The sequence below is a fragment of the Periplaneta americana genome, chromosome 1, assembly GCF_040183065.1.
Source record: "Periplaneta americana isolate PAMFEO1 chromosome 1, P.americana_PAMFEO1_priV1, whole genome shotgun sequence".
Classification (NCBI taxonomy): Eukaryota; Metazoa; Arthropoda; class Insecta; order Blattodea; family Blattidae; genus Periplaneta; species Periplaneta americana.
Window position 1 is genome coordinate 209,498,631 of NC_091117.1, and position 16,328 is coordinate 209,514,958.

The 16,328-nt window shown below is 36.4% G+C and overlaps 1 protein-coding gene across 1 annotated transcript in view; it reads right to left on the bottom strand.

The window, feature by feature from the left end:
* Positions 1–16,328, bottom strand: part of sgl (UDP-glucose 6-dehydrogenase sgl) — a 63,847-nt gene that overhangs the window by 37,476 nt on the left and 10,043 nt on the right. The window lies entirely within an intron of this gene.

Genomic DNA, 16,328 nt, shown 5'->3' on the forward strand with positions numbered 1-16,328 from the left:
ATGACATTAGTTATGTACCACCTCAACGATAAACACCGTAGGGTAGTTGTAATCGTTGTGGTTAACTATTTGCTCAACATCTTGCAATTTTTTAGTGAATGTAGTGTGTGGTAAGTAGAGTCCTGCGTTGAATACAAGTTGGGTGTACACCGATCATATTAGCTTCGTACGGAGAACAAGTTGCAAGTCAACATTTCACGCTTCAGTGAACCAAGCAGTCTTCCCTCAAGCATCGCTACTGTGTGTCCACATCTGTTTAATAGTGTACCTGTGTGTGTAAGTCGGTGAACAACAGGAATACCACTTGGATTTAATAACAATAAAGAAGTATAGGTATATTTAAAGGCAGCTTATATGCAGTAAAATATAATTCTTACTAGAAATAGACGAAACTAGAAAAAAGATCAGGAGTCAGCCCCTTTCTTTTCAGGAGCCACTACATTTCGTCTAGACATGCAATGAGAAAACCACTCTAGCTAAGTTAAAGATATATTTACTAAAATATATTAAACAATATTAAATATCTTTGCAATGCAAGCTATGTAGAACAATATCTTGAGATGCGTAACAAATGTAACTAAAAAGCACATTCGAATTTCTTCCTACAACCGCATTTGTTAACATTATGTGAGCCGTTCAGAGCAAAAGTGGTGTACGTCAAAAATGGATAATGAACTAATGAGGGTTGAAGTAAACATTCTGTAAAATACAGCGCAAAATAGCAATTAATATTCAATTTATTTAAACTATTAATAATCAGTGGATAGCACAAAGGACATATTAATTGCTACTTTGCGCTGTATTTTACAGAATTTTTACTTTAAACCTCATTACCCAATTTTGACTTACACCACTTCTGCTAGTGACATAAAAGAAATCGAAGTCTTAAAAAAATTTGAATTCAATAAACAATTCAGGCATCACTTATAATTTTTAGTGGGCAGGCTACCTGGCGCCCTAAAGTTGTCTACCATTTATTTTTACAATAATCAAAACGCATCTAGATAGGGCCTGCTTTAGATCTAATTAAAGTTTGGAATTAACAAATGAAAAATTTTAAATTTCAGCACAAACTTAAAATAAAACATATTATGAGTGCATATTTTAAGAGTCTCTACACATTATAGGCCTAATCATTGACTGTAAGCATTTTAAGTGTCTCAAATGAACAATTTTTCCTTCTTTCTGATAATAGTACATTATGCAACGAGCCTATAATGATAGTAATTAAGACGCAAGTATGTTTGTTTGTGAAACGAGCGCAAGCGAGTTTCATAATTTTCATACGAGCGTCTTAATTACCATTATAGGCAAGTTTCATACGACTTTTTATGCTCGACCATATTTCTAACTTGAAATTATTCAGAAATATTCATTTTATTTGTATCTGACAGAAGATCGGAAGTGACCTTGTTCATAGCTCGAAATTGTGAGATGTGCGCAGACGAGAAAGTATTGATTTTTTCCGAGGAACAGTAATGTCATTGACCTTAATGTAATGCAGAGAATGTATAACCTGGAAATTGATTTAGAATTGAAAAACGAAATGACAAATTGAATGTATTTGAATATTATTTACAATTAACGCTAATTATTATAGTAACAGAACATAACCTTCTGTGACAGTATTGGATTTCCAGCCTCTGTGACGTTTCCCTCGTCTTCCGATTGCATATCCGAGAATAATCGAAAACCTGTACTTTAATGAGTAGGTGTACTTTAATGACATGCATTAAAGGACTGCTACCAGGTGTATAATTACTACATTTCGGCATGGTCGAGCATAAAATACATTTTCTTCTTTCCTAATGACGTGCTCGCTACCAAATTCTTCTATTAGGACACTCTTTTCAACCGCCTAGCTTTGTTTTCTGAACAGCAGACTTGAACTAAAAGTAAGTAGAGCCCGATCACAAACTCGTGGCACCAACATGCGCGAGCTTCTTTCTGGGGCTTCGGAGTGGGGGGTTCTGTGTATCCGGACGACTGCTTACTCATAGAGCGCACTGTTCAAACACTCCCCAGCAAGACTCTTGGACTTGTCCATGTAAGTGGATGCCAATTCGTCTTTCGCGCAGGTGCCACGAGTTTGCGATCGGGCTCTAGCATTGGATGACGTCAAGGTATAGGCCTACTTCATACATACCTACACTGTTGTGGGTTGCTTGGAGTCAGGGGCGGTTATTCAGGTGAAGTACGTGAAGTGCTACTTCACCTATTTATGTGTAAAACACAATTTTATCTCGTATTAATAATTAATTCTAGTTATTACCGGTACCGTATTTCTAAACTAAAAAAAAGTATTATTTTCAGTCGTTATCAGTAGTGTTTAGCTGTATAAATAGTACCTGTAACCGTCCGCTGAACAGAATAATGTCAACTGTTACGAGCGCCGAGCGGTGTCTATTAGAACTTACAATACTGTAGAGGTGAAATTATTTGGGTTCCCATTCTCATACAGCACTTGATTTCCATGGTAACGTGACGTCACGCACTAAAGAAAGATTGTATGAGTGAAGTGCGTTTCCGAGTTTTTCAGTTACGAAGAATTGTGAGACTTGTAGGAGGAGTAACCAGTTTGTAGATCTAACGGTACTAATAATAGAAAAGGGTTGAAGCTGGTCTCCAAGGCCGGGGGCTATTATTTAAGGGCTGTGAAATTTTACAGTATATACTACCTGACTCGAGAATATTATTCTCATTCCCTGTGTCTTAGCAGCCACCCCTGCAGTGGTAATTTAGCTGGTTCTATGTTATTTTATCAGGAATACACCACACATACATTAGCAAAGTTTAAAAGTTCTTTTCTTCGGCGTGTATTATTTCTTCTCATGAGCTTGCCAGTTTTGTTCCAGCTCTTGTATTTGAAAGTTTAATGCACGCGTAAATGTACACATGTAGTTTAATACTGTGTACGTATATATAAACTTATTATTTAATGTATTTAGAGTGTACTAATGATAAGTGTATATAGTGTATTAATCCTACATCTAAGTGTATATTGTATGTTTAATCACTATAGTGTTATACAAATACGAGTACTTAGGTACCAGTACATAGAAACTTTGATAAAAGAGTGCGAAATATGTATCCCGAAAATGACACAATTGTAATTTATTAAAAATGTCGTGTTGTAGACTTAAATATGAGGATAAAAAATATGTTTTAAATTCTTGACGATCTACAATTCCATTTGTTCTTTGTTTTAAGAAGTGCTAAGAAAATAGAGAAGTTGTATAAAATAACTTTAAAAATTCTTCCGATGAAAGAAGCTTTTCTGTTTGAAGAGATTGAAAATTTCATTCGGAATGTTACATCACAGGAGAGACTTTCATCATTAGCCTCATAGCTTTGCATAGAATATACTGTCCACCCTCAGTTAATTTTTTTTTATTTTAGTAGGTTATTTTACGACGCTTTATCAACATCTTAGGTTATTTAGCGTCTGAATGAGATGAAGATGACAATGCCGGTGAAATGAGTCCGGGGTCCAGCACCGAAAGTTACCCAGCATTTGCTCATATTGGGTTGAGGGAAAACCCCGGAAAAACCTCAACCAGGTAACTTTCCCCGACCGGGAATTGAACCCGGGCCACCTGGTTTCGCAGCCAGACGCGCTAGCCGTTACTCCACAAGTGTGGACCCTTCAGTTAAATCAGACATTTTATGAAGACATCATCGACAAGTTTGCTGTTTTAAAAGATAGAGGATTGACTTGGTATGCAAGAAATTGAGCGAGTTCTGAAATAAATTAGTTTTCCTGTGTGCATGTTTTCTAGAACTATTAAAATTGTACGTAGTTTACGAATAGCAGGCCTACTCATTATATTGGTAAAACTGTTCATGCATTTGTGTATGCGAACAGCACTTCACCTATTTTTTTGACGGCGAGCCGCTACTGCTTGGAGTCTCTAGTGATAAGTGTCTTTATGATATTCAGAATCAATACGAAATTATTACTTGCTCCCAAAATGCAGTTTTGAACTTGCATGCATCGAGCCTTCTCGCGCATCCTACATTACACACAAACCGAAAGACTATGTTTGAGGCGGTGCAAGCAGCACTCACAGGAAGTAAGAACAACGTCCAATAAGTGGGTGGGAGATTATCTACTACACTTCCGGTGTTCTATATTCAGCGAAACTTTTACGACTGTTTCTACTAATTGCCTCCCTAATTTCCTGACACTCATATCAGTAAAGCAATGTCGATTCCCATATTCAGTTCTTGCAAGCACGTGTGTGTTTATGAAACGCTTTGTGAAAATCATTTTGTCACTTTTCTCTAAGAAACTTGACATTAATGAAACAGGGCCAATGGAAAATAACAACAACAACAATAATAATAATAATAATAATAATAATAATAATAATAATAATAATAATAATACACAAATCTCCATCAGTAAAACGAGGACGCACAGAGTTTGATGCAACATGCCAAACAGAGAATAAAACAGATACTATAGTCCCGTCGCTCTAATTTCAGGCAGCCAATCACGTTGCAGATCGACTACATTTAAACGTGTGCGTCTTGTAATTCGATGAAGAAGAAGTCATGCATTTGCTAAGGCTCGATAAATACTTAATATAATCGCCCGCCATTTTGGCTCTTTCGTTGGCGTTCGCAGAAAGCACACGAGGACGTTATTTGCCGTTTAATTATTTGCTGAATTACAGTGTGTTTGACTTATTATCATAGGAGTTACGACATGATAATGTTTAACGGTGTGGCAAATAGATCCCTCGTCTGGTAGCTCAGCAATGAAAGAACAAAAATGGCGAACGATACTAGCTACCTAGACTTTATAGAGCCTTGAGTTCCTAAGACGTAAACAAGAGGAGAAGTCACGCCGGGGATAACAGCGTCGCCACTATAATTTTGATACTTCGTTGGCACTCGAAAAGTGGGCGTTCTTTTATTCTGTATACCGTGTGTTCATTTCAAAACTTTCCACCTTGAATAATTTTAGATGTGCAAACGACACGATTTTGAATAAAATCATGGCGATTTAGTTTTCGAAGGGAAAGTTCAAAACCATTGATTATTGAATTTCTATTCCATCCATTATTGTTGTTGTTGTTTAGTCAACTGTCCGGAGACAGGTCTGAACCTCACAAGTGATACCAAACAGCACCACTTATGAGGCAACTAGGTCAGGAGATAATGGGGTAGGGTGGCCAGTTCCTTTCCCCCTCCATTGCATATATCGCCGACTAGCTACATGTTACACTAATCAGACTTGAGATGCATAAAAACAATTGTTCTTCCTCCGATACATATCGTCAAGTGAGATGTACTGCTTGATAATAGATGTGCATATCAGCTAGAATCTCAATCAGAGGTTCATCTATTATTATTATTATTATTATTATTATTATTATTATTATTATTATTATTATTATTATTATTATTATTACAATCCGACTCACGGATTTCACCTGATAAACTGTTTCAGCTACGACCATTCTCAGTGGCGGTGTGTCACTAAGAGCACAAGGGCACGTGAACACCTTGTTTCCATTAATGCACGACTAGTTTTATTATTTAATACCGTATTGGCGTAGTGGGGATGTATAATATCAGAATCGAGTATTTTAAACTTCCCGCATCTTGCATAAACTTCTTATGTAAACTTGGCAACATCCGTTCACGTACAAGCCGTGCTCTTTTCAAGAAGGTTACAGAAATTTCACGCATGAGCGGGAGAAAATTGTCTTTCGCTGGCCGCTTATGACTCGTCAAGAGCACAAAGCATTAAGTGAACAGTGAATCTATCCTACAGATGTCAGGTGCATCGATGCCTATCGTTCACGTGCTATATCTCGAGGAGGAAATTTAATAAGTCTGTATTTTAGCCTACAGGTGTCAGCATCTCACTGTCGGAACGTTTACTTTATGTGGATGTGTGTACAGTGCTGCTACGAGAGTGTAGTTTGTGAATTACTATACTTCAGTGTTAGCATAATAGCATAGTTTGGCTTTCAAAGACGTGCTGGCTGAATGTGATGGTGATATGAATTTAAATATCTGTATGGTGGTGTATATTATTTAAGAATAATATTTACTGGCATGTATTTATAGTAATCAATCTATGCGAATGGGATTACAGTACTGGTATAGGTTATAATGTATCAGTGTGTTGTGAATCAAAATACAGTATATTACTGAACACACGCTTTTTTGAATTGTTTTATGTATTAATTTTTAACAGACGTAAACAATGAACTCTGTTAAAGTAATTTTGAAGAGAAAGAACTGGGTAAACTCGCTTTCCAGGAAAAATTGGAAATAAAAAGACTAGGTTTCATTATTATTATTATTATTATTATTATTATTATTATTATTATTATTATTATTATTATTATATGTTGTTTTGAATTTATATACGGTTTTTTCGACAGTGAAACATTGGAATCATGACATTTCATATTAGGCTAAAAACGTACGATTTCAAATTCTCTTCGATTTTGGAACACAAAATTGTGAACACACATAATATTTTATCACGAGCCGCCACTGACCATTCTCTATTCCTTATTAACAAATCGCCATAAGTTTCTTTAAGTACAAATTCAATTTATGAACAAGACATAAAATTAAACCAGTATGACTTTAGAGAAAATTGATTACACTTTGATAATATAATTATGTGTTATAAACAATTACTAGACAAAAAATATAAAGTTGGTCAAGAAAATCATATCGTCATAATAGATTTAGAAAATACATATGATAATGTGATTATGCTCCTAGAAATAGTAGGCCACACCTGTGGAGTAGCGGTTAGCGCGTCTGGCAGCGAAACCAGATGGCCCGGGTTCGATTCCCGGTCGGGGAAAGTTACCTGGTTGAGGGCTTTTCCGGGGTTTTCCTCATCGCAATATGAGCAAATGCTGGGTAACTTTCAGTGTTGGACCCCGGACTCATTTCACCGACATTATCACCTTCATCTTATTCAGACGCCAAATAACTTAAGATGTTGATAAAGCGTCGTAAAATAACCTACTAAAATAAAAAAAAAATAGAAATAGTATATGGCAGATTGTTGTTTAGTCAACAGTCAGAAGACAGGTTGGAATCTCGTGACACCAATAAGACATCACTCATGAGACAACTAAGGCAGGATATAATAGGGTAGAGTGGCTAGTTCATTTCCCACTCCATTGCCTACATCGCTGACTAGTAGCATATTGCACAATTCGGACGTCAGATGCATATAAACAATAAAATTGTTATAATATAAGAATATTTACTGAATGAGTTTCCGTCAAAATGACTTATCAATATTTGACTGAAACTCATTTAGTAAATATTCTTATATTATATTTGATTTATCTGAATACCACTACAATGTTTTCTAAAATAAAATTGTTTTTCCTCCGACACATATCGCCAAGTGAGATGTACTGCCTGATAATACTGTAGATATACATATCAGCTAGAACCTCAATCTCTCATAAAATTATCATCACCACTTCACCAGTGGTTTGAGATAAGATTATATCTTATCTCTCAATTTTTAAATCGATATTGAGAAAGAGTACTCAGAAACTGGAAACAAAAATGTAGGGGCAAGGGTATGCTAATCGATAGTTCCTATTTAATATTTTAAATTACTCAGGTAGTCAGATAGTCAGATTGTAGGGGCATAGGATTCACTTGATCTGGAATACATAGTAAGAAAACTAAATGTCGCGTATAATACATAGGGATTAACTACTAATTGAAGGGTTCAGAGCCAAAGGCGACCAACCCACAATTTTGAATTGTTCATTATTAAGCCTTTTTTCAAAACTATACATTGTTGTTATAGATTCATGCTATATTTTTGTATTTATTCAATGTAGACCAATTAAAATAACTTGTGAAACCTATCATTTTTTTTGTCAGGATCCTCTTAATTTCAACCCTTATTTACGGTACTCATTTTGTAATTGTGGGTTAGTCGCCTTTGGCTCTGAGCCCTTCAATTGTAACACAACTGAATATTACGTAATATTAAGAAAAAACAATCAAGTTAGGCCTAAATACCTGGAAGTGCTTGTTAATTAATAGTCGAAATACTGATGAAGAAATTACTATTAATTTAGATTTAAAAAACAGAGGAAGGTTACAGGCTGTTTACGTTCAGTTTTATGGGGTAGCCAGGGAGGAGCAAGAGCGGAAGATCAGAGATCATCTGGACTAACTAGCCTACATGAATTACTAAGGCCTAATGGTTTCCAGAAATTTAAGGATTCAAGAATTCTTGAAAAGATGTACATAGAGATAGGAAGAAGGATAATAGCCACGGCTGTAGAATTTTGAAGAAAAAGTTGTATAAAATTATCAATTAGGAAATTCGTTCTGTAAATCTATTTATTTCCCTCACGCAGGAAACACTAAAGATTTCATAGCCCTTAAAATCACTTCCTGTTCATCCTGTTGAATAATATGCACTCGAGCCACTGAAAATAAATCATATGTTACTAATTTTTTCAACTTCAGTTGCAAAAGTTGCGCGCTGTGTTTACACATAAGCACCGTTTAGCTGGGCCGGTACTAGAGTCGTGCACACCCGGTTACGAAAAATAGAAATTATATATTGCTACAGAACGCCTGGCGCTATAGACAGTATACAAAGCTCTTCCGTTTCGCGGAGTGATCCAATGTTCGCTTTAACGAATGTCAGAGTCTTTCTTGGGTGAAGAGTTCTGGATCATGAAAGACAGACGACATTGAGCGATCCAGAAGTTTTAGGAATTGTTGCAAGGACGCATATATCGTGTACCTTTCAATTGATATTTCCTCCTCTCTCCCCATTCATTCATTCAGGTATTGCAGTTAGGTATCGTCAGAAGTAACAGATCACGAAACTACAATCATTATAGCTTGAGAGTGTTTTTATTTTTGTTAATAACTTTTTATCTCCTTAAAAATGATTTATTAATGAAATAATAATACATCCACCTAGAATAATTAAAAGGCATAGGCTATATTAACTACTCTTTTACGGGTAACCTATGCATTTCGAGTTTAAAGTATGAACGTTACAATAGTAAGTTTGTACTTATTTGCTCTTCTATTTTGTAAGTAATTGTAATTTATTTTATTCTTGTATTTGTTTACACATCAGATTTCATCTATGCATTAAGCTTATTTCCTTTATTGTTACCGGTGTCCATTAGTTGATTTATATATTATAGTTGCGACGCTGTTATTTCCGGCGTGACTCCTCCTCTTTGCTTACGTCTTAGGAAGTGAAGGCTCTATAAAGTCTAGGTAGGTAGCATCGTTCGCCATTTTTGTTCTTTCGTTGCTGGGCTACCAGACGAGGAATCTATTTGTCACATCTTTAAACATTATCATGTCGTAACTCCTATGATAATAAATCAAACGCACTGTAATTCAGCAAATTATTGAGAGGCAAATAACGTTCTCGTATGCTTTCTGCGAACGCCAACGAAAGAGCCAAATTGGCGGGCAATTATATTAAGAATTTATCGAGCCTTAGGAAATGCATAACGTCATCATCAGCGAATAACAAGACGCGCACGTTTAAATGTAGCCAACCTGCAACGTGATTAGCTGCCGGAAATAAGAGCGACGGGACTATAGTTAAGAAGGTAAATGTACCAAAGTGTCCAATCAATTCAAGCTAACACTTTTTTTAATTAGGAAAAGTAAACTTCCTTCAATTGTTACTCCATTTGTGTAGTCAGAAAATATCATCAGAGTTCTTGTATAGTGAAGTGCGCCTGGTGTTCTGTCTACCCTGCAAAACATTAGGCGCAACAGCTTGAAAATCGGATATGCAATCGGATGTTCAACCTCGCCGCTTGTTCTCCGACCGGTCGAATATAAACCGGTTCTAACCGCTGTTCTGCAGCATTGTAGCCGGTATCCAGCGTCACTCAGTACCTGTAATAATAATCCTTGGCGCTACAGCCCGTGAAGGGCCTAGACCGACCAGCCGGCTGCTGGCCTCACGCCCACATGCCGAAGCAGAGGTGGACGATCATCCAACCACAATGGAGGTATCGTGTAGTTATCACGATGATCTCCCCAGCCGTTATAGCTGGTATTCGCAACCAGATTTCGCTATCTATCGTAGCTTCCCAAGTGCATCCCCATACACTGGCCGAAATTTCATGAGAAAATTTCTTCCCCCATGAGGACTCGAACCAGCGCGCATTCCGTAACGCGAGTCCTAGGCGGGATGCCTTAGACCGCGACGCCACGGCGCGGGACACTCAGTTCCTGTAGAATGTAAAATATGTTGAGAGAGTACCAGAAGTTGGCAGCTTTACTGAAGTGTCACGGTTTGAGCCTTTATTATTTTCTTTAAGCTACAAAAACATTTCAATATTCAATATTAATTTTAATGGTTTAGGCAAGAGTTCTCAGTGAAACGTACAGCAGAGTTCGTATAGGTCAGTTTCTGTCAGATGCGTTTCCAATTCACTGTGGGCTAAAGCAAGGAGATGCACTATCACCTTTACTTTTTAACTTTTAAAAAATTTTGATGCAGTTCCATCACAATTCCCAAACTGCCCTGAATATCTCTCTGACACCACTGCTATCTGCCGTGAAGATCCAGAAGACAAGAGACGTAGAATAGACAATCAGTGTTTAGCAAATGCAATTGCTCTAGAGAATGCCATTAGGAAACTCCAGGATAACAAACAGGGTTTGGAATTGAACGGGTTATATCAGCTGCTTGTCTATGCGGATGACGTGAATATGTTAGGAGAAAATCCACAAACGATTAGGGAAAACACGGGAATTTTACTGGAAGCAAGTAAAGAGATAGGTTTGGAAGTAAATCCCGAAAAGAACTAAGTATATGATTATGTCTCGTGACGAGAATATTGTACGAAATGGAAATATAAAAATTGGAAATTTATCTTTTGAAGAGGTGGAGAAGTTCACATATCTGGGAGCAACAGTAACAAATAGAAATGATACTCGGGAGGAAATTAAACACAGAATAAATATGGGAAATGCCTGCTATTATTCGGTTGAGAAACTTTTATTGTCCAATCTGCTGTCGAAAAATCTGAAAGTTAGAATTTATAAAACAGTTATATTACCGGTTGTTCTGTATGGTTGTGAAACTTGGACTCTCACTTTGAGAGAGGAACAGGGATTAAGGATGTTTGAGAATAAGATGCTTAGGAAAATATTTGGGGCTAAGAGGGATGAAGTTACAGGAGAATGGAGAAAGTTACACAACACAGAACTGCACGCATTGCATTCTTCACCTGACATAATTAGGAACATTAAATGCAGACGTTTGAGATGGGCAGGGCATGTAGCACGTATGGGCGAATCCAGAAATGCATATAGAGTGTTAGTTGGGAGGCCGGAGGGAAAAATACCTTTAGGGAGGCCGAGACGTAGATGGGAAGATAATATTAAAATGGATTTGAGGGAGGTGGGATATGATGATAGAGAATGGATTAATCTTGCTCAAGATACGGACCGATGGCGGGCTTATGTGAGATCTGCAATGAACCTCCGGGTTCCTTAAAAGCCAGTAAGTAAGTAAGTAAGTAAGTAAGTAAGTAAGTAAGTAAGTAAGTAAGTAAGTATGGCAAGAGTTCACTACAGTTAGGCCTATGTGTAGAAGGGACTTTTCACTTTCTTTGCTGTTTATGCCGTGGCCAAGTGGGCAGAACTCCGGAAACGTGATAACTAGCATAATGAACTTGAAATGCTGGAAATATAAACTGGATGGATGGTCTTCTTTTGTTTTCTGATAACACGTTAGCAATATCAGAGCGAAGCGTGAAGAAGCCTTCAGCGCAATGGACGAAATCCAATGAAGAAGTGCTTTTTTTTTTCCGTGAAACATACTGTAGACATAATGTTGATTGATATAAGTGGACCCACCGGTTCTTCAATAGGCCTATGATTCACTGATATACATGCTCTGGTACGCGGTCAGCATAAGATCTGAAATGCTGTGAAAATAAATTAACTCTCACAAACCCATGTGGAGAATATTGAAGGGTTAGGTAATAATAATAATAATAATAATAATAATAATAATAATAATAATAATAATAATAATAATAATAATATTTATTTAATACTATACACTTGAGCTACATTAGGCATTGCAGCCCGAAAAAGCAGAAGCTCGTGCTCGGGCGCAGTTCAGATCAGTTATACAAAATATATCACAAAATTAAGAGAGTTCATTGAGCACAATCACATTAATAAATGGTAAAATACATACAGCATGTAATAACAGGGTCTATATACAAACAGAAAATACAAAAGTACGATACATGAATATTAGAGTATCAATTTTTAACTCAATTTGCTTAAACAATTAAATAATTAATCTGATTTGTTTCTTAAATCTATGTGTGTTAAGTGTACTTAGCTCAGGGTAAGCTCTAATTAATGTATTATATATTTTGGGTCCAAAATTTCTGCTGTGTTTTAATCCAGCAGTTGTGTGGCATTTGGGAGTATTTAGAAAGAAATTGTAGTTTTGTCTCGTCTGGTATTCATGAGGATCAAATTTAAATTTATTGTGGTTTTTATGGAAGTAAATCAGCAATGTTTGTTTATAAATTTGTTCTAGATTCGATACGCCAAATTCCTGAAAAATTAATTTTGTTGGGTAATCAAAAGGTTTACATAGACAAATTTTGATAATTCTTTTTTGGAGCAGATTTAAAGGACGGAGAGTCGATTTTGCCATTCCTCCCCAACCTAAGATACCATACTGAATTATTGATTGAAACAGAGCTAAGTACATAGTACGCAGAACATAAACAGGTAAATAATAGCGTAGAATGGAAAATTTGTGGATTGTTTTACGCAATCTGTTACACAGGAAGGAGATATGCTTGTCTCATTTTAAATGTTGGTCAATAATAATGCCTAAATATTTAACTTGTGAGGATATACTCAAAGCGTTACATGAGCAAGTAGGTAGGTTACAATCAATACCAGTTGCTTTTATTTTCCAACTAAATCCCTGCACAAAAGCAGGATGCAGAGTGCAGTGTGTTACTTTTCGTGCTGCGCAAACCGAGAGCTGCAAAAGTTGCAACAGGAGTTGCGAGCCTGTTCAGACAGAAGGCAAAAAACAGCTTATCAGCTGCTTTGATTACGAAACGGAAAACAAAACGTCAAAATACAAAGAAAGAAAGGTGATGGGTCAAAGAGTGAATGAAAAAGAGAACTTTTTGCGAGCGTCAGCATGATTTCATTTCAATTTTTTCACTTCTGTTTACAGTATTGGGTCCGTAGAATGTGTATAGTCGCGACGCTGTTATTCCCGGCGTGACTCCTCCTCTTTGCTTACGTCTTAAGAAGTCAAGGCTCTATAAAGTCTAGGTAGGTAGTATCGTTCGCCATTTTTGTTCTTTCGTTGCCGAGCTACCGGACGAGGGATCTATTTGCCACACCGTTAAACATTATCATGTCGTAGCTCCTATGATAATAAATCAAACGCACTGTAATTCAGCGAATAATTAAGCGGTAAATAACGTCCTCGTGTGCTTTCTGCGAACGCCAACGAAAGAGCCAAAATGGCGGGCGATTATATATTAAGTATTTATCCAGCCTTAGGAAATGCTTAACATCTTCATCAGCGAATCACAAGACGCACACGTTTAAATGTAGCCGACCTGCAACGTGATTGGCTGCCGGAAATTAGAGCGACGGAACTATAATTTATTTTTAACAACATTTTCCCACATTTGTATTCAAATGCGTATTTTCAAAAACACTCCAAGTTATAATTATTATTTATTTTTAGTATTCAAAGTTGACATTATAAAGCCATCAGAAAACTTTTGGTTGTCGTAAGGGAATATACAGGGACATCATTTTATTTTTACTTGCATTTTTATTGTACCTGCATTTCTGAATGTACTTCACCCTCACCCCTTCACTAATGTCCTTGCTCCCGTCAGACACACAAACTTACGGCCGCTGTTGCATTCGAAGTCTTCAAGCAGTGAAGTAAACACTGCAGTGTATAGTGTGTTTCACAAATATGATTGCGTTTTCTATAGAAGAAAGAACCTATATTAATAATATCGTACTAAAAAACTGTATTCAAGAAACAATAAATTCAATTTCAGAGAATATGCTTCAAAATGTTTTTAATAATATGCGCACTGAATTGAAGCCTGCATTGTAATGAACGGCAACCATTTTCAGCAACTTGTTTAAAAATTCAGATTAGCTTTTTTTGAATTGAGGTGGCTAGAAGCAAAGGAATTCTAGTGACATTTGTAATAACATGAGTTAAGTGTATCCAGTGTAAGCTAAAGTATTTTAGTGGCAAAGGGATGTTTTAATCGCATCACAAATTAAAATTTAAATAAAAAATTTCACCGATTTTACGAAAGCTTAAACATTTAAACCCCATTTTCTCAAAAGTAACTTAAGTGCACTTACAGCTCTATACTTATGACCCCCTCAATTTAAATGCACTCTCTATATTGTATGACAACATCAATAATTAATATGCTAAATAAAGTAGACATTACATAACGAACATAGCCGCCTGAAAAGTTGAGTTTTTGAAAAAAAAATGTTACTACTCTACTGTATTTTGATAAATTCCGTAAAAGTGATGATCAAACTGAAAATCGTAATATCGTATTTCCCTACAACATAAATGGATACACTACTTTTCTCTCCTCCTATACCTAGTAAAATGATTTGTTTACATATTGCACTAGTAACATCAAACCCCTGTAATGGAAGGGGGCAACAATGTTTCCGAGTATAGCCAAAGTTAATGTTAAAAATGTTGGTAAAAATAAAGTGATGTCCCTGTATTTAGAACGAAGTTTTATTCACTTTGAGATAACGGATCCTCGTTTTCACCAGTGTAGGTATGTCGCACATATCATGGAACGGCAAGGATCCGCTACCAGCTTATGCATGATCCTTTGTTCCGTGGGAATGGACTACATTGGCATGCTGCAAATCCTGGAGGACTGCCAGTATTTACGAATGAATGTGGTACGTAGCCAAACTGCATAACTCGTTTAAATCATTCAGTTCACACATTTATATGCTTCAATGAAAACTCCAAATGTCGATGAGACAGAAAATTCTCATTACATTATAATTTCCTTACTCATTTTATCTCGCGATGACATTAATCTTCCATTTGAGGAGCTTGGTATCAAAGCTGGACAATCCACTTTTGCATTTTTTATTACAGGAGAGGCGAAAAACTAGATCTTTGGAAATCAATGTCACCGCTATACGTACATTTTTTTAAAAACATTCTCATGGGTCATAGAAATATTTTTTCAGTCTCAAAATGTGTTTAATAGTACATTATGCAACGAGCCTATAATAGTAGTAGTTAAGACGCGAGTATGTTTGTTTATGAAACGAGCGCAAGCGAGTTTCATAATTTCCATACGAGCATCTTAATTACCATTATAGGCAAGTTTCATACGACTTTTTATGCTCGATCATATTTCTAACTTGAAATTATTCATAAGTATTCATGTTATGGTTATGTAACTGAGGAGCGGAACTGACCTGAATTGTGAGATGTGCGCAGACGCGAAAGCATTGATTTTTTTTCCGAGGCACGAATGTCATTGACCTTGATATAATCTAGAGAATAACATGAACATTAGTCTTGATATAACCTGGAAATTGATTTAGAATTGAAAAACGAGATGACAAATTGAATTTATTTGAATATTATTTACAATTAATGCTAATTATTATAGTAACAGAACATAACCTTCTGCGACAGTATTGGATTTCCAGCCTCCGTGACTTTTCGCTAATTGTCTTTCGATTGCATATCCGAGAATAATCGATACTTGCGGTTTTATAATGGTACAATGGTGATTTCTCATTGGCTGAACAACTGAATTATAATGAATAGGTGCACTTTAATGAGGTGCATTAAAGGGCTACTACCAGGTGTATAATTACTACATTTCGGCATGGTCGAGCATAAATTAATATTCAGGTCGAAATTTACGTTTGTGGAATTTCCATTTCCGAAACTTAACCCTGGTTCAGACGGTGCTAGTTTCTGTGATGGATTCCAAGGTGGTTGCGCTGATGGCTGCCCTGCGTGCTCGCTTGCTGGCTCCCGTGTTGGCTACGGTGATGGTAGTTGTTCTCTCTTTCCACAGTTCAAATTGGAAAATCATCTGCTGTTTCATCTGTTGCCAACACTCATGGTCAGAAAGAAACTAAACCGTGAGTGGAAAACAACTAAAGTCCTACATTAACAATAGTAAATGTCGTAATAAGGTAATTAAGCCATAAGTGCAAAACAGCTAAAGTCCGATATTTAATTGTTGTTTCTTAGAAACTAGAGAATATAG